Source organism: Eptatretus burgeri, chromosome 10 (genome assembly GCF_056783735.1).
Source record: "Eptatretus burgeri isolate ZD-2024b chromosome 10, Ebu_testis_v1, whole genome shotgun sequence".
NCBI lineage: Eukaryota > Metazoa > Chordata > Myxini > Myxiniformes > Myxinidae > Eptatretus > Eptatretus burgeri.
The window spans coordinates 29,826,347-29,850,467 of record NC_140970.1 but is presented as its reverse complement, the minus strand read 5'-3'; the positions used below and the strand labels follow the sequence as shown (position 1 = coordinate 29,850,467).

The following is a 24,121-nucleotide window of genomic DNA, read 5'->3' as shown; positions in this document are numbered from 1 at the left end:
TCAAAGCCACATCATCATCAATGCAGGCATCCCTTGAAAGAGCACTGCCTAAGTAGGTGAATTTGTTCACTGCCGTCAGAGGATGAGCATCAATAGTGATAGCAGGTGTTGTCTATGGCTTGCCAGGTGCTGGTTGGTACATCACTTCAGTCTTCTTTAAGCTGATGGTAAGGCCAAACTTTTTGCATGCACTTGAAAAGAGGTTGCTTATGTGCTGCATTTCCTGATGTGTGTGGACTACTAAGGCGCAGTCATCAGCAAAGAGAATCTTACCGAACAGATGAGATCTTCACACACCTTGGTCTTGGCATTTAGTCAAGGGAGGTTGAACAGCTTACCAATTGTTCTAAAGTTCATCTTAACAGCTTACCAACTCATTTATCGCAGACCCTGAATGAAGGAATATGCTGACATGGCAGCAAACAGAACACTGAAGAGGGACGGTGCTGGGACATAGCCTTGTTTCATTCCAATGGAGACTGGGAATGGGTCAGAGTATTCACCATTCTCCATCACTTTCGCCATCATGCCATAATGAAACTGTCGAACCAGGTGGATGTACTTATTAGGACAGCCTACAGTACTTGGAAGCTTCCAAAGTCCTTCTCTGCTAACTGTATAGAATGCTATTGTTAGGTCAACAAACACCATGTAGATATCCATGTTCCATTCTTGGCTCTTTTCTTGTAACTGCCCGACAGAGAATCTTCAGAATATTGTGAACCTTGGTATCTGTCCGTGCGTTCGTCTGTCTCCCATTTACGGCGGCTGCTTCCCGCACTGCGTTTGAAAAGCTGCTGATTAGTTAAGTTGCATTTTCATTTCACTTTTCTTCATACAATATAGTCAGTCACTTTATCATCCCTTCCAGTAATCTTTAAAATCAATATGAACATCCGGATTAAAGTAGATTTAATGCAGATCTTTATTGAGTAACATAATTTAAAATACTGTAGCTATATTTTGCCCTCTTTTCAGACAAATCCAACCTCCACCACCTGATGGTGCACCACTATTTCATGGTGGGCGGTAAAAGTCGCTCAGAGCTTTGGCTCTGAGTGAAACACAATTGACCCTTTTAAAGTCCACGAAATAATTCAAATTGGTAGATTAACATAAACTTTTTCCGTCAATGGGGATGGGTTCTTTTGCTAGTATCATATCATTTGGCCTGCGACCACTTCTTAATCCACATTGAATATCAGGAACGAAATCTTCAACGATGTTTTGGTTGAACATGTACTTTGTAATTTTAAAAGTCTTTGCTATGACTCGGATGAGGTTCGAATCACCAAGCTCTCAAACTCAGAGCAGACGCTCCAACTATTACTCCACCGAGTCTTAGAATCAGTAAATATAAGATGTATAAATCAGTAAAAACACACACACACACACACACACACACACACACACACACACACACACACACACACACACACACACACACACACACACACACACACACACACCAGCACTTCCCTCATATAACTCGGTACCTTTGAAATTTATTCCATGGCTCATTTCACTTTAGTTTAAACCTGAGTTTTTGTAGAAAACTTCCTGTTGCTCCCTGAGCATCTTTATGTTAAACTTGAAGGGCACTCGGTGGCGCGCACACCTCCACCACGTAATTCCTGATCCACAATACTATATCGTTTTTGACCCTATCTCTCTATGGAGAAGAATCACTTTGAAAATTAAATATTCCTGGTATCCGGATCTTCACCAAAATCGAATGAATTTTCCCTTGGCCCACACCAAACCTGTCCACCAAGTTTCATCTGAATCCGTCCAACAATGTTTTGAGATATCGTGCTATATATCAGTTTGGCACTATCTCTCAATGGTGAAGAATCACTTAAAAATTATCAGATCTGGATCTGGATTTTCACCAAAATTGAATCAATTCTTTCTTGTCACACACACCTAACATGTCCACCAAGTTTCGTCCGAATCCGTCCACAACTTTTTGAGATATTCTGTACACAAAGAAACAAACAAACAGAAAGGGGGAAAACATGACCTTCACCTTTGGTGGCAGAGGTAAAAATAAAAACCCCCACAAAAGTTACCGTGAGTACCGAGGTAAATGAAACACTGTATTGCAATCAATCTGCTTCAGAACCTTTTCAGTTGCTGTTTCGAAGTCTCATGCAGTCCTGGGCGATTCAACCAGTTGATGCTGAAGTCGATTCCAGCGTGGTGGGAAAGAGTGTTGAAGGAAGGGCGAGTGAAAGTGTCCGTGGCTTTTGACTGCGTGGTTGGGAGGCAGGGATTGAGGTGGAGGAGGGAGAGGTTATGTCGAGGGGGTTCCGAAGAGGCAGGGATTTAGGACCAGGTGATGCTGCCAAGGAGGTTAGGAGATGAGAATCGATACGAAGAGATGATGCCTAAAGGAATTTGGAGGAGGTAGGGTTTGTGGATGAGGGGGTGTGGAATTTGTCACCGCCAAGCTGTGTGTGAGTTTGCTTGCTCTGTTTTCCCACAGTGGTGTCATGTCAAATCAAATGGTTTTTGATTGGTTGGGCCGAGTAAAGGTGAGTTTGTGCCAAATACCTTATATTAGTCTTGCCCCAAAGGGGATGCGAGACTATTGCAATGCTACAGTCTGTCTGTCTGGGGAATTGTCTATCTGTGGTGTGTCCACGTCAATATATTTATGCTTTAAAAATAGTTTTCTCCGCAACTGCTTGTCTGATCGATGCGAAACTTTTAACATATGAGGGACTCCCCATTCTGAATATTTTGTTGCTGATATTCTCGTCATAGGTCACATAGTATGGCAGCCATATTGGATTAAAGGGAAATTTTTTTTTTTGACATTTCTCCAAAACCACTCAATGAAAGAAATTCAAACTTGGCACATGTCATCAACTCCCCATGCTATGGTATAAAAGGTGATAACGATTACATCTCTCCAAAACCACTCAACGAAAGAAATTCAAACTTGGCACATGTCATCAACTCCCCATGCTATGGTATAAAAGGTGATAACGATGACATCTCTCCAAAACCACTCAACGAAAGAAATTCAAACTTGGCACATGTCATCAACTCCCCATGCTATGGTATAAAAGGTGATAATGATGAAATAATCAGTGAAGTGGTTTTCCAGCCATAATTGGTTGAATTGAAATCCTTATCTGAAACTTCATACATCTGATCTCTGACCCAATGTGAGTGAAGAATTAAATCTATGATGTTCATAACTCATGCCAAGAAACTGTGACATAATAGGGTGCATGGATGATACGGCGAATAGTAGGATGTTCAGTTAACGATGGTATTTTTGTTCAGAATGAACGAGCGAGGAAAGACTGCACACTACCAAGTATGTATCAGTTCTGAGATTTCGTTGTGGAGGAAATGACTCTTGAGGTTCATGTATTTTGACGTTTGAATGTTTACTTTTTGGGAACTTTATTTAAGCGGTTTTCATATGTCGGGGTCAATGGCCGGTTTTGTTAAAAACCACCCACTGTGAGTCTGTGTCTCTCAGCAATCTTTACAATTGCCGATTCAACCGAGCAGTATACACACAGACACTAGACACAGCACATGGATGCGACGCACACTCATAAAGTACACACCCATCGCACATCAGTCACACTCACACACCCATGGTGAGTCGACCTATGACAGCTATCGCACACCAGAATTGATATAAAGGAAGTGTCCAAAGTCGGTGTGATTGGAGAGAAATGAAAGAGTAATATGATTCCAGCGGCGGTACTTGGGACGTGATGATCAGGGATGATGTTTCAGTATCCTATCAAGTGATACTAAAAAGTAACCTGCCCAGGAAATACGGTTATTGTATCTTCTGAAAATGAAATAAACGACGATGATGAAAAATTATGCAAATTAACTTCGCATCCGAAGGACACCACGAAAGTCTCCTCCTGCCCTCCACCTTCTCCTCCTGCCCTCCACCTTCTCCTCCTGCCCTCCACCTTCTCCTCCTGCCCTCCACCTTCTCCTCCTGCCCTCCACCTTCTCCTCCTGCCCTCCACCTTCTCATCCTGCCCTCCACCTTCTCCTCCTGCCCTCCACCTTCTCCTCCTGCCCTCCACCTTCTCCTCCTGCCCTCCACATTCTCCTCCTGCCCTCCACCTTCTCCTACTGCCCTCCACCTTCTCCTCCTGCCCTCCACCTTCTCCTCCTGCCCTCCACCTTCTTCTCCTCCTGCCCTCCACCTTCTTCTCCTCCTGCCCTCCACCTTCTTCTCCTCCTGCCCTCCACCTTCTTCTCCTGCCCTCCACCTTCTCCTCCTGCCCTCCACCTTCTCCTCCTGCCCTCCACCTTCTCCTCCTGCCCTCCACCTTCTCCTCCTGCCCTCCACCTTCTCCTCCTGCCCTCCACCTTCTCATCCTGCCCTCCACCTTCTCCTCCTGCCCTCCACCTTCTCCTCCTGCCCTCCACCTTCTCCTCCTGCCCTCCACATTCTCCTCCTGCCCTCCACCTTCTCCTACTGCCCTCCAGCTTCTCCTCCTGCGCTCCACCTTCTCGTCCTGCCCTCCACCTTCTTCTCCTCCTGCCCTCCACCTTCTTCTCCTCCTGCCCTCCACCTTCTTCTCCTCCTGCCCTCCACCTTCTTCTCCTCCTGCCCTCCACCTTCACCTCCTGCCCTCCACCTTCTACTCCTGCCCTCCACCTTCGCCTCCTGCCCTCCAGCTTCTCCTCCTGCCCTCCACCTTCTCCTCCTGCCCTCCACCTTCTCCTCCTGCCCTCCACCTTCTCCTCCTGCCCTCCACCTTCTCCTCATGATCTCCACCTTCTCCTCCTGCCCTCCACCTTATCCTCCTGCCCTCCACTTTATCCTCCTGCCCTCCACCTTATCCTCCTGCCCTCCACCTTATCCTCCTGCCCTCCACCTTCTCCTCCCGCCCTCCACCTTCTCCTCCCGCCCTCCACCTTCTCCTCCGTCCCTCCACCTTCTTCCCCGTCCCTCCACCTTCTCCCCCTTCCCTCCACCTTCTCCCCCTTCCCTCCACCTTCTCCCCCTTCCCTCCACCTTCTCCCCCTTCCCTCCATCTTCTCCGCCTTCCCTCCACCTTCTCCCCCTTCCCTCCACCTTCTCCCCCTTCCCTCCACCTTCTCCCCCTTCCCTCCACCTTCTCCCCCTTCCCTCCACCTTCTCCTCCCGCCCTCCACCTTCTCCCCCGTCCCTCCACCTTCTCCCCTTCCCTCCACCTTCTATTCCCCCTGCCCTCCTCTTCCTCCTCCTCCACCTCCTGCCCTCCACCTTCTGCTTGCCCCAGCCGGCTCCTCCTCCACCCCCACACCTTCCTTCCCTCCTCCCCCCTTCCTTCTCCTTCACCAGACATGGTGGTGGGAAAATGCCGGTGAACGCTGAGGGAAAACAGCTCATTGATCCTTCCCATCAACAGGTCTTTGTCGGTTGTGGAGAAACGCTGAGGAGTCCGCGGCTCGTCCCCACTCCGAGCACAGCACCTGCACTGTTTGGTCTTGGCTTCGTGTCGTTGACCGGTGAACTGTGTGCAGGTAAATGAGGGGAACCTTACCAACAGCCTGTGTAAAGCACACTCTGCTCATCCAGCAACGTAAAGAGGCAAAATTTATCAACGACTTTACCAACGAAATTTACTCACTGTGCGCAGTTCGATGGAAAGGATCCGTGGTGTGTGGGAGTGAAGCGACCGAGGGGGCGGCGGGATTAAAAGGTCTCCCCTCCCATGGGAGGGAAATTTTGTAATTTTAATCTTTTTTTTTTTTTTCGTACATTCTAAAACAACTTTGTTATGCAGAATTAACGCAGAATAATCATGTTTTCCTCCTGAATTTTTTTTTTAATGTTTTTGTTTTTTACACGTAACTTGAATAGGTTTTATACTTTACATTGAATAAGATATGTTGTAATGAGTAAAATATACAGTACACTCAAATTTAACGAGAATCGCACTCGGTGGAGCGCACACCTCCGCCATGTAATGCCTGATCCATTAGAACATATCGGGCCCAATACATTTTTGAGATATCGTGTTGTGTATCGTTTTTGGCCATATCTCTCAATGGTGAAGAATCATGTTGTAAATTAAATAATTATCGTATCCAGATCCGGATTCGGATCCCCACCAAAATCAAATCAGTTCGTCCTTGTCACACCCCAAACCTGTCTACCAAGTTTCATCCAGATCCGTCCACAACTTTTTGAGATATCCTGCACACAGACAGACAGACAGACAAATATAACAAGTGGTGCGAGGCACAACAAATCCCGCCCATTTAAGGCATAAAGTTATTTTGGGGATCAAATTTAAATTTGATACATCCTTAACCTGAATGTTGATTATAAGGAATATTTTAGTCTTAGTTTGAAGTCAATTAAACCATTTTTGACGAAGTTATGACCGTAAAATGATTTTGACCTTTTTGTGACCTGACCTTGATCTTTGACCTAATTGGACCCAAAAGTTAATGGGGTCGTCCGAGGTTGATTACCCACCTTTGGATACAATTTGACAGTGTTTGAGCCCGCCGTTTTCCCATAAAGTTGTATTTTCGTAACCATGCTTTAGTTTTAATGGAAAATTTGTAATTTTGACCGATGACCATGACCCCCAAAACTTTGGACCCCACCGATCTTCACAAATATGCATTTTTCACTATAGGAATCGGGAGGATTGCCAAATAGAATAAGGGTCACTCTAAGCTTAGTTGGAAATAAATCAGATCATTTTTGACGAAGTTATGAGCGAAAAACGATTTTGATCTTTTCGTGACCTTGACCTTGACCTTTGATCCAATTGGACCCAAAAGTTAATGGGGTCGTCCGAGGTTCATTACCCACCTGTGGATACAATTTGACAGTGTTTGAGCCAGCCGTTTTCTCATAAAGTTGAATTTTCGTAACCATGTTTTAGTTTTAATGGAAAATTTGTAATTTTGACCGATGACCATGACCCCCAAAACTTTGGACCCCACCGATCTTCACAAATATGCATTTTTCACTATAGGAATCGGGAGGATTGCCAAATAGAATAAGGGTCACTCTAAGCTTAGTTGGAAATAAATCAGATCATTTTTGACGAAGTTATGAGCGAAAAACGATTTTGATCTTTTCGTGACCTTGACCTTGACCTTTGATCCAATTGGACCCAAAAGTTAATGGGGTCGTCCGAGGTTCATTACCCACCTGTGGATACAATTTGACAGTGTTTGAGCCAGCCGTTTTCTCATAAAGTTGAATTTTCGTAACCATGTTTTAGTTTTAATGGAAAATTTGTAATTTTGACCGATGACCATGACCCCCAAAACTTTGGACCCCACCGATCTTCACAAATATGCATTTTTCACTATAGGAATCGGGAGGATTGCCAAATAGAATAAGGGTCACTCTAAGCTTAGTTGGAAATAAATCAGATCATTTTTGACGAAGTTATGAGCGAAAAACAATTTTGATCTTTTCGTGACCTTGACCTTGACCTTTGATCCAATTGGACCCAAAAGTTAATGGGGTCGTCCGAGGTTCATTGCCCACCTGTGGATTAAATTTGATAGTGTTTGCTAAAGTCGTTTTGCCGTAAAGTTGCTAACAGACAGACAGACAGACAGACAGACAAACAAACCCGACGATTACAATATCCCGCTCCCTCCCTCCAGGGGGCTGGATAAAAAGATGTCGTGCAGAGCACAATACTTGCAAAATCCACCAACTCCCCCCCCCTCTCCAACGGTTGCCATGGATACATTAAATTGTCCATTTCATTCAGATTAAAATTGACAATCTTAATCAAAGCTCAGGTCAATCGGATGAACATTATTTTTCATATTGAAATTGCTAATCTTAGAAGTTTGACCTCTGATCTTTTGATGTCAAAAGTAGTTGCTTTCCCAATTCAGTGATGCATTATGCAAATCCTGTTCAGCTTTCAAGTTCATAGGATGTAAATTGACGATTTTTCAGTTGAAAACTGATTTTAGAAGTTTGACCTTGAGTTGACTTTTGACCCTTTGACCTCACAAATAGTTGCTTTCCCAATTCGGTGATGCAATATGCAAATTTTGTTCAACTTTTAAGTCAATCGAATGAAAAATTAATTTGCAAATTTGACCTCAAGTTAACCTTTGACTTCAAAATCAATCGGCTTCTCAGTGAAGATTACCTCTACAACTTGGTAAAGTTTCATGACGATCAGTTTCGAATTGTGACCTGTAGGCGACAGACGGACAGAATAACCAAATCGATTGACCCAATATACTTGAAAAGTATTCGATTTTACAAGTCACAAACGGATGGAGAGGGGTGAAAACACAACTTCCTTCACCTTCGGTGGCAGAGGTAAATATAAACTTTGACTTGACCATTGACCATGCCCTACTCTTCAATGCAGACTTTATGTGTATCTACTGCAATGACCTCATGTTACTGCGATGTTGGATTGTCAGCCACAATGATGACTGGTGAAGAAATCGGAACTTTGAGTTTGTCGACTTTAGCTTAGGTTAACGAGCGTTATCGCTGAGTGAAGGCCGGCCAGCTTGGTGATATCCTGTACATGTGTGCATGCACTGAACATGCACTGAATGAGGCCATTAAACGCAGAACATGCGTGGTTCTCATTGGAACAATGTTTTGCTCTGAGTTACGTCATGTCAGTCAACCAATGAGAAATGTTCCACGTTTCGCAGGTCAATAATGCTTGTAAATGAGACGGCATTTCTCATTTGCTGCCACGTGCTACCACCGGTAGACTACTAACACAAGTGGTAGAGTTGGCAACGATGTGTGTGTAAAGACCATTCCATCCATTCACGACTGGACTCTTTCAGAAAATGAATCTCAGAAGCTTCACAAGGGACAGTGGAGAATGAGAATCCACCTTTGAGCAATCGTTAATACGGGACTTTCAAAATGACGCAATATGACCCAGAATGCTCTGTGCGAATGCGTAGAAACCTCTAGAAACAGCAGTGTTTGTGGCGAAAGAATATTGTGTTTGTGTGAGATTAGGATTGTCACCTAAAATTGCTCACAAAGATTCTAAAAGAGGGCGAAAATACTTGGAAAAGTACCGGAGAGAAAATGCTGTGCCTCTGCACAACGAAAGAGTTGGAGAACGTTCTCAACTCGCCGAATGGGCAGCTTCCTGTACCGCAAACTCCCTATCATGTGAGCCGGTACAAGGCCTGAGTGGATGGGTATATGCTACTGAAACCCCCGACAGATCGCTACCAGTGAGTGGACTTTGAACTTTGCGGGAGTGTCTCATGTGAATGTGGGTTGTAGATTTATTTCATGGATGTCTGCAATTGCAAAGACAATGTTGTCCGTCGTTAACAAGTAACGATAACCAACTCTTTGACAATAGACATCTTTGTGAGATGAAAATATACTGTTGTAGATTTCCGCTCGTCTGGCGTGCGGACGACCGCCTTTATAGCCCAATTGCGGCCGCGCGCGCCCACCGAACGTGGCAATCTAGTCGCAGCTTCCGGATCAACGCCGAAATCCAGCTACGGTGGTTTTTAACACACCATAAATCAGCCAACTCTTCTGTCCACGTGCTACAGGGTCAATCGCAGGATTGTCGATATACCTAACTATTCGCGCGGACAGAAATGTCGGGAGTTTATACCTCGACAGGGCCTGCACGAAAACGAGCCGCTTAAGCAGCTCGTTCCATATGCGATTGCCGAGCGGTTTTATATCGCCAAGTCCCGTCGGACCAGATGTATGTTTTATCGGCTTATATAATCAGCCAGCTTATATTCCGAACGCATCATGGCGGTCAATGGCAGAAAGTGACACAATGAGCAGGTTAACATTCAAACAATGGGAGTATTTATTTTAAATGCACATATGCAATGAATGGGGGGGAATGGGGACAAGACACGAGCAAAAACCTACAGCCGATGTCGATTGTCATGTACACAATCATGCACTTAATCAGTTCTACTTAGGTAGACAAGGCGCCATAGACTTTCATCCAAAACCCCAGAAAGAAAGAACCGGGCTCGTGAGCCTTTATAATTGCTCAGAGCCGGGATGACCTAAGGGGCTCCGAGAGACCGAGCGGATACCTGGCCACCCTCGTGGTGACTCGCTGGGTCCTGGTTCGGCGACCCTCGGTGTCTGTGCCCGGACCCCCGAGCTCCGACTGGCTCCCTTGGTCGTCCGGCCTCCACTGCGGCCTGGTCTAGCCGACGACACGCTGGAAGGTGAATGGGTCTCGACTCAGGCCTCCTGGTTGCGCCGGCGAACCAACTGCCCGAACTCCGAACTCTCCAGCTCCCAACGGGGTGTCTCTCCACTCCCACCGCCAACCGCAAACCACGAACTCCAGCGCAGCACGAACTCGAGCACTCTCCCAACTCCACCCAACTCTCTGACTCTGGACTCCAGACTCCAGACTCTCTCCAACGGCCCAGCCCAACGACTCTTTATTGGGTCCGGGGGTGCTCACTCTTTTACCTTCGACCCTTCACCCCCGGCTGGCTCCACCCCTCTCACTTTCGATTGGCCAGCTCTTTCAGAGGGTAACGCCGTTTTGATCAGATATTGCCATCAAAAGCGGCTTTGTTAGAGATACAGTCAAAACGCGGCTGTGTTGGAGATCACCGGCAAACGCAGCCATGGGTTGTCGTTGTTGTGGTTGTTGTTGTTGTTGTTGTTGTTGTTAAAATAAAGATAGAAAAGAATAACACTACCTCAAAGATGCACAGCCCGGCATACGAATAAATCCCGTTATACATTGGTGGGGAAATCTAACCTGGAACACACACTTACCGAAATAACTGACCTTTGGGGAACCTGAATGGTGTTCTGTGAATTTCCACAACTGTAACAATGCGATGCTTGTGCCAGCAATATTTACATGGGAACACTATGTCGCAGGTAAAGTTCCCGTGTCTGGATTGGCTGCATTTGAACATCCTTGGGAAATCCGAGATTTTGTGAATATCTAGGGGAAGTTTTTAAAATGTGATATATACTGTTAATCATGTTGGGAGGGAAAGGGAGAGAGGGAGGTGGTTGGAGCCAAGGGAGCTATGAGGGCTGTTATAAATGTGTTTTTTTTGTTGTTGTTGTTGTTGTTGTTGTTGTTGTTTGGTTCTGGGGCCACAAGATAACGTATACTAGATATCTGCATCAACTGATAAAAGGTGTGTGCGTGCGTGCGTGTGTGTGTGCGTGCGTGTCCTCCATAACTCCAAAACCATGCCACCGAGCAGCCTGAAACTTTGCATGTATACTAAAGGAACTCCAAGGGAGTGCACGAGTGAACATTGGGTATTTGAGTTAATTAAAACACCCCTTTTGAAGATAATTAACGACCTTTTAAAATTATATGCTTTATCATATGCATTCTCGGCCACCTCACTCCGAATGGGGTCTGAAGAGCAATTTTATATAAAAAAAATAATCCTCCCTCTCTCTCCCTCCCTCTCTCTCCCACCCTCTCCCTCTCTCTCCCTCCCACCCCTCTCCCTCTCTCCCCCACCCCTCTCCTTCTCTCTCCCCCACCCCTCTCCTTCTCTCTCCCCCACCCCTCTCCTTCTCTCTCCCCCACCCCTCTCCTTCTCTCTCCCCCACCCCTCTCCTTTTCTCTCCCCCACCCCTCTCCTTCTCTCTCCCCCACCCCTCTCCTTCTCTCTCCCCCACCCCTCTCCTTTTCTCTCCCCCACCCTTCTCCTTTTCTCTCCCCCACCCTTCTCCTTTTCTCTCCCCCACCCCTCTCCTCTCTCCCCCACCCCTCTCCTTCTCTCTCCCCCACCCCTCTCCTTCTCTCTCCCCCACCCCTCTCCTTCTCTCTCCCCCACCCCTCTCCTTCTCTCTCCCCTACTCTCTCCCTCTCCCACCCCTCTCCCTCCCCCCCCCCTCTCCCTCCCCCACCCCTGGGTTTTAAATGCTCCTGCCGGATTTTATATAGCACCCAGTGGTTAAAAAGAAAATGTTGCTGTTTGGGCACATTTTATTGCGCTTTCCTTCCCTTCTCCTCGTGCTGCCTTCCCATTCCCTATCTCTGCCTTCCACACCCACTCACGCTGCCTTCTCCACCCTCTCGCGCTGCCTTCCCCACCCCCTCGTGCTGCCTCCCACCACCTAACACTGCCTCCCTCCACCTCGCGCTGCCTCCCACCACTTTGCGCTGCCTCCCCCCTTCTCCCCACCTACATTCACCTTCCTCCTCCTCACACTGCCTCCCTCCCCCTTCCCCTCACGCTACCTGCCTCCCCCTCACGCTTCCTGCCCCCCCCTCGTGCTGCCTTTCCTTCACCTCCCATCATGCTATCCCCCTGACAACCCCCCTCCACTACCCTACAACTCTCCGGAGGTCGAGGAGAGGGAGGGCTGTCAAAGAATATGCGAATCGGACACATGAAAGGTTTTATAAATATTTTATTGTATTATCTTAGCCTTTGAAACTGCTGCTCGGAGCAATGCAATTTTTGTAAAATAATGAAAGCGCAAGATCACGGCAGGATAGCCACGAGGTATGCACGCTCGCTCCAAGCCGTCTCACCTCGGTTCAAATCCAGACCCAGCTATAAACTGTCATCCCAGTGTTTCACAGGCAGAGTGATTCATCAATGTGAGATGGTGCCGTCTCTTGGATGGATGTTAAACTGGCGTCACACCTGCCAGAATCCTCTCTGTCTCTCGTCTCTCTCGTCTCTCTCGTCTCCCGTCTCCCTCAATCCCCCCTCAATATTACCGTCAGCTTAACATTCTCTCCCACTTATGTGGTGCTTCCAGTTACTGAATGTAAAGGTTCATATACTTGTTTTTTTTTTTCTCGATAAATAAATTGAATGTTGGATCATTTTGCTCAAATAAATGAAAAATTAGATTTTTATTTTGTGTGCTATTTGTTTAATCAGGTTCTCTTTATCTAATATTCTGACTTGGATGAAGATCTGATCACATTTTAGGTCAAATTTATGCAGAAGTTTCGAAAATTCGAAAAGGTTCATAAACTTTCTCACCACTGTAACTATTAAAGTGAACTCTCATATTACAAACTTGATTATCAAAGTAAATGATAATACTACAAATAGCTCATCGTAACCACAACATTATTAACTCTTTTTGAAATATCATGCTTTATTATCGTTTTTGCTCCCATCCTCTCATTGGTGAAGAATCACTTTAAAAATGAAATGATTCTCGTATCCGGATTCGGATCTTCACCAAAACAGAATTAATTTGGCCTCGGCATACTCCCAACCTGTCCACCAAGTTTCATCCAAATCCGTCCATAACTTTTTGAGATATTGTGTTGTATGTAGTTTTTTAGCCCGATCACACAATGCTGAAGAATCACTTTAAAATTTTCGGATACAGATCCCGATTGGGATCTTCACAAAAATACAATTGATTCGTCATTGTCACACACCCAACCTGTTTACCAAGTTTCGGCCGAATCCGTTTACAACTTTTTGATATATCCTGCTCACAGTCAAGCAGACAGAGAGGGGTGAAAACATAACCTCCGTCCACCTTCAATGGTGGTGGTGGTAATAACTGTGAAAGTAAACGAAACTAGTACAAACATGACTGAAAATTGTGCAAACATAACTATCAAGATAAACTATAATAGTATGAACATAACTATCAAAGTAAACTCTCTTTTTTTTCTCTCTCTTCTTCTTCTTTTGTGTGCAGTATAAGGCTGTGGGGTAGCATCATTGACTGAGGACGCCACTGTGCCGCTGATGCAATGCCCTCTATGGGTTAGTGCAGGAACTTGGAATTTGTTCAGGGTGCCGGCGATGGCTCGCCTACTTTTTGCGAAGTACACCCTGGGATCTTTAACGTCCACCAAGAAATACCGGCGGACAAGATGCTTCGTTTAACGTCCCTCAGACGGATGGCACACACATTCATGGATCACCCTGCCTCTGAAACACCGGGATGACAGTTTAAAGCTGGGTCGAGATTCGAACCCAGACTCGACAGCTTTTGAGGCAAGTGTGCGTAACTATCGGCCATGAAGTAAACTGTAATTCAAAATTCTGGAATCGTAGGAAATATTTTCAACTTCTTTCTTTTTCTTGAGACGATGCCTCGAGGTGGATAGGACATTGTAGAGCGATAGAATGGTCCCCACGTGGTCCTAATTTAAAGCCACTTGACCTTCTTCTTTTGTTTCACCTGAAGTCGGTGGTTTATACCATTAGACCATGTACTATTGAAAATCAGAAACGAATGTGCTAAAATCGATGTGTCAATGTTAAGAAACGTTCAAAGAAACCCACATACAAGAATTGATGTGTTTGTGCATGTCAGTAGCTCACAATTTGAACAATTATTATATTAAAATAAATATCCCTATGAATTCGGACTTTGAAACACCCTGTGTAGCTTGTAAGCAGAACTATCAAAGTAAAATGGTACAAACATGACTGTTAAAGTAAACGATAATAGTACAAACATAACTGTTGTCGGCCGTGTTGGGTGGACACCTGGTAGCGCTGTCACTTACAAAGAGCGATTCACCATCTTGTTTGGAGTACGGCCATCGAGGCGAGACGTACGAGGTGTAACTCAAGATGGGGGAAAGCGGCTGGGTTGACCCCAGGACAGACGTGCTGCTGTGTTGTACACAACCTCAAGTCAACACGATAACTCACAGAAAATGTTAAAAGACTCTCTTTTATGAAATTTCCAGGAATTGAACCAATGAACATAATTGTGGTAGAAGTCGGGTTGGAAAACCTGAAATGATCTGATTCTGAAGCAGTTATGTCACTACTGGTGTGTGTGTGTGTGTGTGTGTGTGTGTGTGTGTGTGTGTGTGTGTGTGTGTGTGTGTGTGTGTGTGTGTGTGTGTGTGTGTAAATATTTGTCTGTATAATGTGTCACATATCATATGTGTACCTCCAGTGGCCTGCAAAAGTATTCACCCCCTTCCAATAATACCATATTTGGATGAATTACGAATTATGTAGAAACGTTTTTTTTCAAATGAACTTTTATATTCATAACTGAAGAGATCAAACTAAACACTGTTGTAGTTGAAGGAGGTTGCATGTTGGGAATACCTGCAAAAAACATGTACAAATCGAAATTCACTGGTTGTAAAAGTATTCAACCACTTAGGTCAGTATTTTCTGGAAACACCTTTTACAGCAATGACTCCTATGAGTCTTTTTTGGGGAGGTTTCTACCAGCTTTGCACAGTGAGATGGTGAAATATTTGTCCATTGTTCATGTAAAAATTCCTCTAGTTCTGCCAAGTTTGATGGGGATCGTCGATGGACTGCAATCTTAAAGTCTTGCCAGAAATGTTCAATTGCGTTCAATCAGGACTTTGACTGGGGCCACTCAAGAACATTTGTTTTCTTCTTATTCAGCCATTCCAACGTAGCTTTCGCTGCGTGCTTCAGATCATTGTCCTGCTGAATTGTGAATCTCCTACCCAGTTTCAGATTCATGGCTGAATCAAGCAGATTTTCATTAAGGATTCTCCTGTACTTTGTACTGTCCATTGTCCCTTCTACCCTGACAAGCTTGCCAGTCCCTGTTGATGAAAATCAGCCCCATAACATGATCCTGCCACCACCATGCTTGACAGTAGGGATGGTGTTGACTTGGTGATGTGCAGTGTTGGGATTGCACCAGACATAATGCTTTGAATTTAGACAAAAAGTTAAATTTTTGTCTTGTCTGACCACAATGCTTTTCTTCACATGCCTGCAGTATCATTAAGATGCTTTTTTTCAAACTCCAAATGAGCTTTTAAATGCGTCTTTTTCAGTAATGGCTTTTTTTCTTGCTGCCTGCCTGTGGGAGGCCAGCTTTATGAAGGGAATGGGATATTGGTGATTGATAAACACCGAACCCATCTCAGACGTAAAGCCTTGCAGATCTTTCAAAATTATTTCCGGATTTACAGTGACATCCCGAACCAATTTCCTGCTTGCCTGGCTGCTGAGTTTGGATGGGTTACCTGATCTCAGTATTGTCTGGGTGGTATGATATGTCAACCACTTCTTAATAATGGATTTCACTACACCCTAAGGGATAACGAGTCACTTTGAAATCATCACTTTTTATCTGCACTTTTTTAGCTTTATGAATTTACAGTCGTATCGGAAGACTCCATATATTAAGTTTGATTTGAAAGCATCATGAAATAAGCTCAGATGGCAACAAAATGTGAAAACGTTGGAGGGGGATGAATAATTTTGCAGGCCACTGTAACATACTGTATACAATATACTACGCATAGTGTGTGTGTGTGTGTGTGTGTGTGTGTGTGTGTGTGTGTGTGTGTGTGTGTGTGTGTGTGTGTGTGTGTGTGATCTGTATTATGCACTATATACAATATGTGTATTATCAGGTCAGGTCAGGTATGGGAGCATGCGCCGGAGCAGCGTGTCGCTGCGTCCACTTTCCGCTTCCGTCTGGTCTGGGCCTCCAAACTCAAGGGGCCTAGTTACTGCGTCATAGTTCCAGACCCATGAAACTGCCTCGTAAGCTGTATGTGCCTTACAGTGCGAAAGGAATGGTATTATTACTATGTTAAAGGGTATGGGGGGAAAAAAAAGTCTGAAAAACCGCAGGGGGTATGGACAGATTGACAAACGGAGAGCAAACCTGTAGTCCCCTCCAGTGCTACCGTCAGGGGACTAATAAACTCTTTAAACGAGTTGTGCATGTTTGTGTACACTTCCCATTCTTGCAGGAAACACTGTGGCAGAATACTCCTGTTCTATGTGAATAGAAGCAAGCCACAACAAACACTTCAATACAATCCTAAACACAGCGATCTGGATAATCAGTTTGGCATTGAGATCAACACCCTTCCAATGATTCGCAGTACTCCACCTCTTGACATATGATGAAAATCTCCACCCTCTGCCGTACCATTTGTCATCCCTCAGATCGACAAGCAGCAGCCTCTTCACTCTCTGCTGACATGGATAAAATCACAAGCTGGTCCAACACTTGGAACATGTCTTTCCATCCTGACAAATCTCACACTCTCACGATGTCTGAAAATACTGTCTGGAAACCCCCCTCCCCTCTCCCCCCATCTACTTTCTCAACAATCCTCTTGAAGAAGTCCTTTCATTCAAGATTTTGGGTCTCACAATCTGCCGTGATCTTTCCTGAAAAGTCACACTTCCAAGCTTGCCTCCAAAGCCAGTCACACACCTTCATGCAAAGTCCTTCCTTGGCACACCTGAGCTCCTAACTTCATACAAAGCTTTCATCTGCAATCTGATGGAGTGCTGCTCTCCCCCTCTGGGTTCGTGTTCCCGCCTCACACCTATCTCGGTTTCACGCTGTGGAAACCAAGGCTTTTAGGACCATTGGTATCTCCCACGATGAAGCTGTGTCTTTGGGTCTCCCCGCAGGCAAGTCAGTGGTCTTGCTGTCTTCTTCTCTTTCCTCTCTGGCTTCCCCCCCCCCCCTTGCTCTGTCTGTGATCCACCCACTTTGCATTTGGACTTCTACCATCTGCGAAACAGTACCTTTGACCTTTTAACCAAATTCTTAATTTGTCTTCTCCATATTCTCAAAATAAAGCTTTGTTGATAATATGATGACAAAAGCTCAAATGGTAAAAAAAAAGAAAAAGTTATGGCCCGGACAAGCCTCACATGCACACGCACACAATTGCAAAACCCCGTCTTCAATTGTGCAGGGGACGAGCTAATGGCCCCTATGGTGGCCATCTTGAATTTAAAAATTTTTAATGCCGTTTTTGTGCCCCCATGACCAGTGAATAACTTTTCAATTCTGTGCACAGCTGATGGATGCAACACGTTCCATGGGACTGCCCTTGAAATTTACCAATGAGTCCCTCCAAATGTATCAGCATGTGAGACTGTGGCTGAGCCATTGAAACTGGATGACAAAGTGTCAGCAACCCTGTAAAATGTCTCCCCCACCGTCACTGAAAGGTAATCATGCACTATTACTGGAAACCCCAAACCCAGGAAAAGTCCTAAACATGAAAACTTCAAACTGGGTTAGTAACAAGAAAAAGTTGGTGATGTAACACAGCTTGATCTTGCATGGCTACTTGCATGATATTATCAGCGGCTCAGTTCAGTGGACACAGCAGAAGTACCAGGCTGGTTGGTACATAATTATTTTGTGTGCACTCCAGAAGTGGATGACAAACGTCATCTTGATCAAGATCATATCATGTCGGATCCCAACATTAGCGGCTCCGCTATTCACGGACCCCGTTTATTTGCGGTTCATAAAATGTGACTTGCTTCTTCCTTCGCAGCCCTGTGCTTCGCGTATTTGCATTTTTTTAAACAGGAGTTTTGATTTTTCCCTCATGAATCATGAACCGCTGGGAACTTATCCCCCTTTTTCCCATTGAATCAATGCCCCAACATTTGCGGATTCGACATTCACAGCATTTTTCAGGAATGTATTCCCCGCAAATGTGGGGGTCCGACAGTACTGCCTATTATCAATGCACCAACTCGTGAGTGGAGAACACTGGCATAGGGGTTATTTAAAAAATGGAACCAACCCCAGTTTTGTATTTTTGAGTATAATGGTCTTAAAAAAAATGTCAGTTCCAAGAATGCAGCAAAAGTAAATGCAATATTACATAATGACCTCCACTAAATGGAGAGAGAGAGACAGACAGACAGACAGACTATGACCTTATTGAAGCCAATTCCAACCTGCCCATTCATGATGAGCTGCATAACCTCCCAAGCATCCATCTTCGATCATATATCCATTTTGGAGTTTTGCAAAGTCATTGAATGATGCAGGTTTCAACATAAAGGAACAGTGGTATTGTCTGTCAGCAGACGTCAATATTCCCAACAAAGAACTTGTCAGCAATCTCACAGAGGAGCCCCCAGATTTTGACCTCTCCCAAAATTGGTGGACCACACTAAACCTGACTCGGACAAAATGCGACCACACTAAACAGGACTCGTCGTTCTCTCTATGCCAGGACATCACACCATCTCCATAAATGGAAATTCAAGGACAGCCCAGCATGTGATTATGGACACCCAGACCAAACTATTCATCATATATAGTGAATGACTGAGAACGAAGGAAATTCGATGAAGGATTCATGGCAATCTACCTGACCACAGAACATTGTCACTCGGCTGTCTAATGTGGACTTGGACCTGTCAGCTGCTACTTGCCATATGCAAAAAGAATAGAAGAAGAGGAAGAAGTGTTATAATTTGCACATGACATGAAATTAATCTCCCCTCCCCCTATCCCACCCCCACCCATCAAGCATGACATGTCCATAATCGAAACAAAGGTCAGTGAAAAAAGAAAGTTATCATAAGAAAAGTGGGTTTTGTTAAAATTCAACAAATACTATACAAACTCGTGTCCTTGAATCAAAAACACACTGGTATATTACTTTTGGCATGAGTCACCTGCCTGTTAACAGTTTGCTTTGTTTACTCGTACTTTAACAGCTGCTGTTGGCATTGCACTTGGGATATGTTTGGGAGCCTCGGTGGTGTGCGTTTCTGTCTTTGCAGTATGCTGTCCCTGATGACTCGCCAATAAGTGATGAAACTGATCCGGCAGCTGATGGGGGGGGGTATGTGGCATTGGGATTCTCATCTATATGCTACTTGTTCATGTCTGCAGGTGTAGAAGGACCCCGGTTGGGTTTGAAACTGCAAAGGGCTTACCTTGTGTAGCTTTATGCAGCTTTCTTTGGCTGGAAGGGCAAGGGGTGAAATAAATAAACAAATATTGTTGTGAAAATGGCTTCTAGGGGTTAAAATTGTATACCTTATACTAGTTATTCCCTTCGTGCATCTATTGGCATAAGAGTGAGGTAATTTCATTGTGATAAAGGATTATGCGGCAATACTTGGAGAGAAAGCTGTCGTCTTCCCTCCCTAATGTCTGTCTAAAACCGCTTCTCCCTTGAAACTGCATGTAAAAAAATTATTTCCTTTGTAATCTGTCTTGTGTGCTTTTGGGAAATAGAGGCCCTGCAGACTGACTGAGGTGCAAGTTTTTGCACACCCGAATCAGGACTCAAGCATTCGGGATTGGATGAGAAGCTCAGGAAAGGGATTTTGTCTTGAGTGGCGGCCAAACTACCAATCGGTGTGGATCAGACAGGATGGGACGACGTCACAAGGTGGGGCATCAGCCGTTCGACCTTAGCCAACAGAACCGCCGTAACATTGGTATCAGTTTAGTGGGATTCGGACCTGAGGTGTGGGAAACCGTCTCTTCATTTGGGGATTTTCTTTTTACAAATTTGAGCGGGAGGTTCGGCGTCAAATCCTTTAAAATGGAAAATGATTTTGTTATCTCAAACCAGGAGAGGGATCGAGAAGGTACAGTGGAGTCGCTTGCCTTACCCACTAGCCCAACACCCCTCAGCGGTTCAGCCCCATGCAGCATAAATAACATTATGCCAGACTAAATGCCCGGTCACACCTTGACGTTTTAGCCAGCGATGGCAACGTATTAAAATGTATGTAAAACGCTGGCTGACGTTGAACTTTGGATGTTTTTTTTTAAAGATTCGGACGTATTCATAGCGACTTGGTCTTATGTATAACGCATTGGTAACGGACACAGAACGTTTCGTTGTGTTATAGATAACTTATACCAACGAATGCTGAACCTGTTGTCGGCCTACACAACCGATGCCCAACGATAGTCTAACTTAGGCATAGCGCGTTGCACGCATCGCCGACGATGTCGTGACGTAGCCTATTAAAAGGCTGACGCACAACGATTCGAATCATAACTGCCGTAGAAATGGAAGTGTCAACATCGCGGTCACACCTTGGCGATCTTGCCAGCGTATGCCGACCTAAGAAAAATGTGTCTAAAACGTTGGGGGCACGTCAAATACGGTATGAGTAAGTTTGGTATACGTGAGTAGAACGCTAAAGTACGCTATCATACGTTGTAGTAAGTAGAGTATGTCAAGAAATTTTAAACATGTTCAAAATTTTTGGTCGTACTCGGCGTATGACACACGTTCCGCATGCGATGGGGATAAGTTTTACACACGATATGTGGACGCTTACACACGTCCACAAAGGCTACTTATAAGCTACTCATAAGTCGAAACACGTCGCGGTAATGTCTTTTTTACGCGAAACTTATTTCTAACTTATGTTTGATGTGCTTTGAACCAATTCTTTACGTAGTCCCAACACACATCGACGTATGTAGACGTATTCCAATGACGTCTTCAGGTCGACAAAAAAAAAAAAATTAATGTGTTTCTAGCTTACAACTGCCATATAAAGACGTGTTCCCAGCGGTTTTGGGAATTGGTAAATAAAAATGCTGCTCATAAAAGGGGAACCCAACAGTGTTTTCGAGTCCTTTTTGAGTCGATGTCAATGTCAGCAGTAACAGTATCAGTATTAGTATCAGTATCAGTATCAGTATCAGTATCAGTATCAGTATCAGTATCAGTATCAGTATTAGTATTAGTATTAGTATTAGTAGTAGTTTGTTCATGTTGGCAGTAGTAGGTGAGTGTGAGGGGGAGGGTGTGGGTTATGATGGATCGTGCTTGCGTTTAACGATTTAACGATTTAAATGATAAACTCAACGATTTAAATGGCTACATCTCCACTATTGAAAGTAGACGCTTGCCTCAACAATTTGAATTTTTTTACACTCAACGACTTTTAAACGGTACCACTCAGCTATTTTCATTGTTTACAATGAACGATTTAAATTGCTGTCACTCGCCTTTGTTTTTTGACGCTGGGGTTTTGAAATTTGAAGGGTTTCTTCTGAACGTGTTAAAACGCTCAAACTCGACTATTTTAAATAGACGCTGCCGATGGACAATTGGAATCATAGCCAAGCTAGACATCGAAGTGTGAACATCCTCGTCATGCCGAAGAAAAGTTTGAAGAATGCTGCAAATAAGTGTCCTGGCCGTGGCAGCTGACGCAAGGACGATCCATAATACCGACGTCTTTCAGCCTATGAGTAACTTAAAAGTAACGTCTGTCGATGTGTGGCAACGATCACGTAACGTGCCAACAACACGTTAATCATAGGTTAGAAATAAGTTTCGGGTACACTAAACATTACCTCGGCGTGTCTCAACTTATGATTAACTTACAAGTAGCATGTGTTGACGTCTGTCAACGATCGCAGACCGTGCCTACAACTTGTGGCCAGCATAGCGGAACGTGTGAGTCATACGTCGTGAAATTTCAAGCATGAAAAAATTTGAGGACAACCGAAAAGTACAACGTTTAAAGCCAGCGTACAACGACGTATGGCAGTGTTTTTCAGCGTGCTCTCAATGTTATCAAAACTTACCCATAACGTATTCAACGTGTGCCAACGTTTTAGAAAAAAAATTCAAAAATCGGCATACGTTGGCTAAAACGTCAAGGTGTGACCGGGCCTTTAGTAAAACAGTTGATAGCAATGATGCAAAACATGGTGGAGATATTAAAAAAAAATTGAGTCTGGTCAGAACAAGCTGGACAACATGGGAGATAAGCTGGAGGCTGGTCAGGCAAGGCAGGATAGCACGGGGCCAACTTGGCCAACATGGGAACCAAGATTGAGGCCAGCCAAACCAAAGTGGCAGTGTGTATGGCCGAAGTATGGGATACGCAGCAGGGAATGACAGCCGGCCTGGCCAGAAGAAGAGAAGAGAAGGGATTAGGGCCACAGTAAGTGCTGCCAGGGGAGTGATGGGAGAGGAAACAATTAGGGATAAAGAGAACACGTATAAATTAAAACAGGGACAGAGAGAGACAGAAATAGCAACAGAGACAGAAGAAAATAAAACAGAAGGGAACAGAGAAATGAAGAGACTGTGAGGAAATTTGGAATAGCATCAGAGGGCCAATTACAGGGTGTGTCAATAAAAGGTTAACGCTTCAAATGACCTTTGTACTTTTAGTCATTACCTTAATATTTGTTTTGTTTTGCAGGAGTCATCAATGATCTTTGGAGAAGTCATTCAAGCATAACCAAAGTATTCTACGGAAAAAATGACGTTTTCTACGGAGCAATGAGTAAACATTGTCAAGTGGTATTTTGAGACCAAATCAATTGCTTCCGTCCAGACGAGGTTCTGCACTGAATATGGAGTGCATCCCAGAAACAAGCCAAGCAAGCCACCGATTTGGAAACTTGTTTTTTAAGGTTTAGTGATGAGGCACACTTTCACGTCAATGGTGCTGTCCATTCACACAACAACATTTTCTAGGGAAGTCAACGCTCAGATGAGGTTGAAGAGAAGTTGCTTTAGGGTCGGAAAGTCACTGCTTTTGTGGCTGTCAGCTACAGAGGTGTGTTTGGGCCTTATTGGTTTGAAGACAAAAATGGAAGAACGGTTACCATCAATCAAGAACGATACCGGTCGATTGTCAATGCATTTTACGAAGACTTGAAGCAATCGATGAGCACTGTAGCCCTCCGGTGACAGTGGTTCATGCAAGACTGTGCTACCCCACATACAGCAAACGAAACAATTGCCTTTCTGCGTCAAATATTTGGACAACGAGTTCTCAGTTTGCGTTTCCACATGGAAAATGAATGGTCTCCACACATCCCCAACCTCAATCCGCTGGATTTTTTTTCCTCTGGGGAGCTTGTAAAGATAACGTCTACAAGGAACACCCCAGATCTGAACCTGATCTGAAGGCAGCAGTTGAGGATTATGTACAGACTGTAACCGTTAAAACTTGTAGAAACATCATTGAAAACTTTGCAATTCATGTGAATGCATGTTGTGTGCGTGGGGGTGCCCACATCAAACACCTCAACGAAGCGCAGTAACACATAATGACTGTTTTTTCCAGGATTTGGTTTTCATTTTCCCATTAATGTTTTTTGTTTTATTACTCAATGTTTTGGTCAATAAAGTTTTGAAGTGGCTAACCTTTTATTGACACACCCTGTAGATTGTGTAAAAGAAGAGGATGTAAATCCAGTGCCTCAGGGGAGGTGGGGGGGGAGGGAGGAAGCAGCAATCAGGTACTTCGTGGCCATTGTCCAGAGAATAAAAAAACATGGGATAGGCCTTGGCTCAAGAGGAGGAAGCATGAGAACATGTTGGGGGCAGAGAGGTGTGAGGTCTCCATGACCCTAAAATGCAGGACTCCCATGCTGGGAGAGCTGGAGGGCAGGCACAATCGCTGGGTGGAGCTGGCGATTGCCACCGACGGGAAA

The 24,121-nt window shown here is 44.7% G+C and overlaps 1 protein-coding gene and 1 long non-coding RNA gene across 3 annotated transcripts in view; one reads left to right on the top strand and one right to left on the bottom strand.

Annotated features, from left to right (window-relative positions):
- The window catches only part of LOC147018200 (coiled-coil domain-containing protein 80-like), a 46,589-nt gene extending 43,106 nt beyond the window's left edge, over positions 1–3,483 (bottom strand). The window contains exon 1 of one of the 2 annotated variants that reach the window (XM_085897663.1): positions 2,126–3,483. The gene's annotated coding sequence lies outside the window, so the exon portion shown is untranslated. The remainder of the gene's footprint in view (positions 1–2,125) is intronic. The other variant, XM_085897665.1, reaches the window with a different exon arrangement.
- Positions 3,484–5,279: 1,796 nt separating this feature from the next.
- LOC147018199 (uncharacterized) lies at positions 5,280–23,830 on the top strand. Its single transcript, XR_015062311.1, has 3 exons — positions 5,280–5,505; positions 19,465–20,081; positions 22,879–23,830. It is a non-coding gene; the product is annotated as an uncharacterized LOC147018199 (long non-coding RNA).
- Positions 23,831–24,121: the final 291 nt, after the last annotated feature.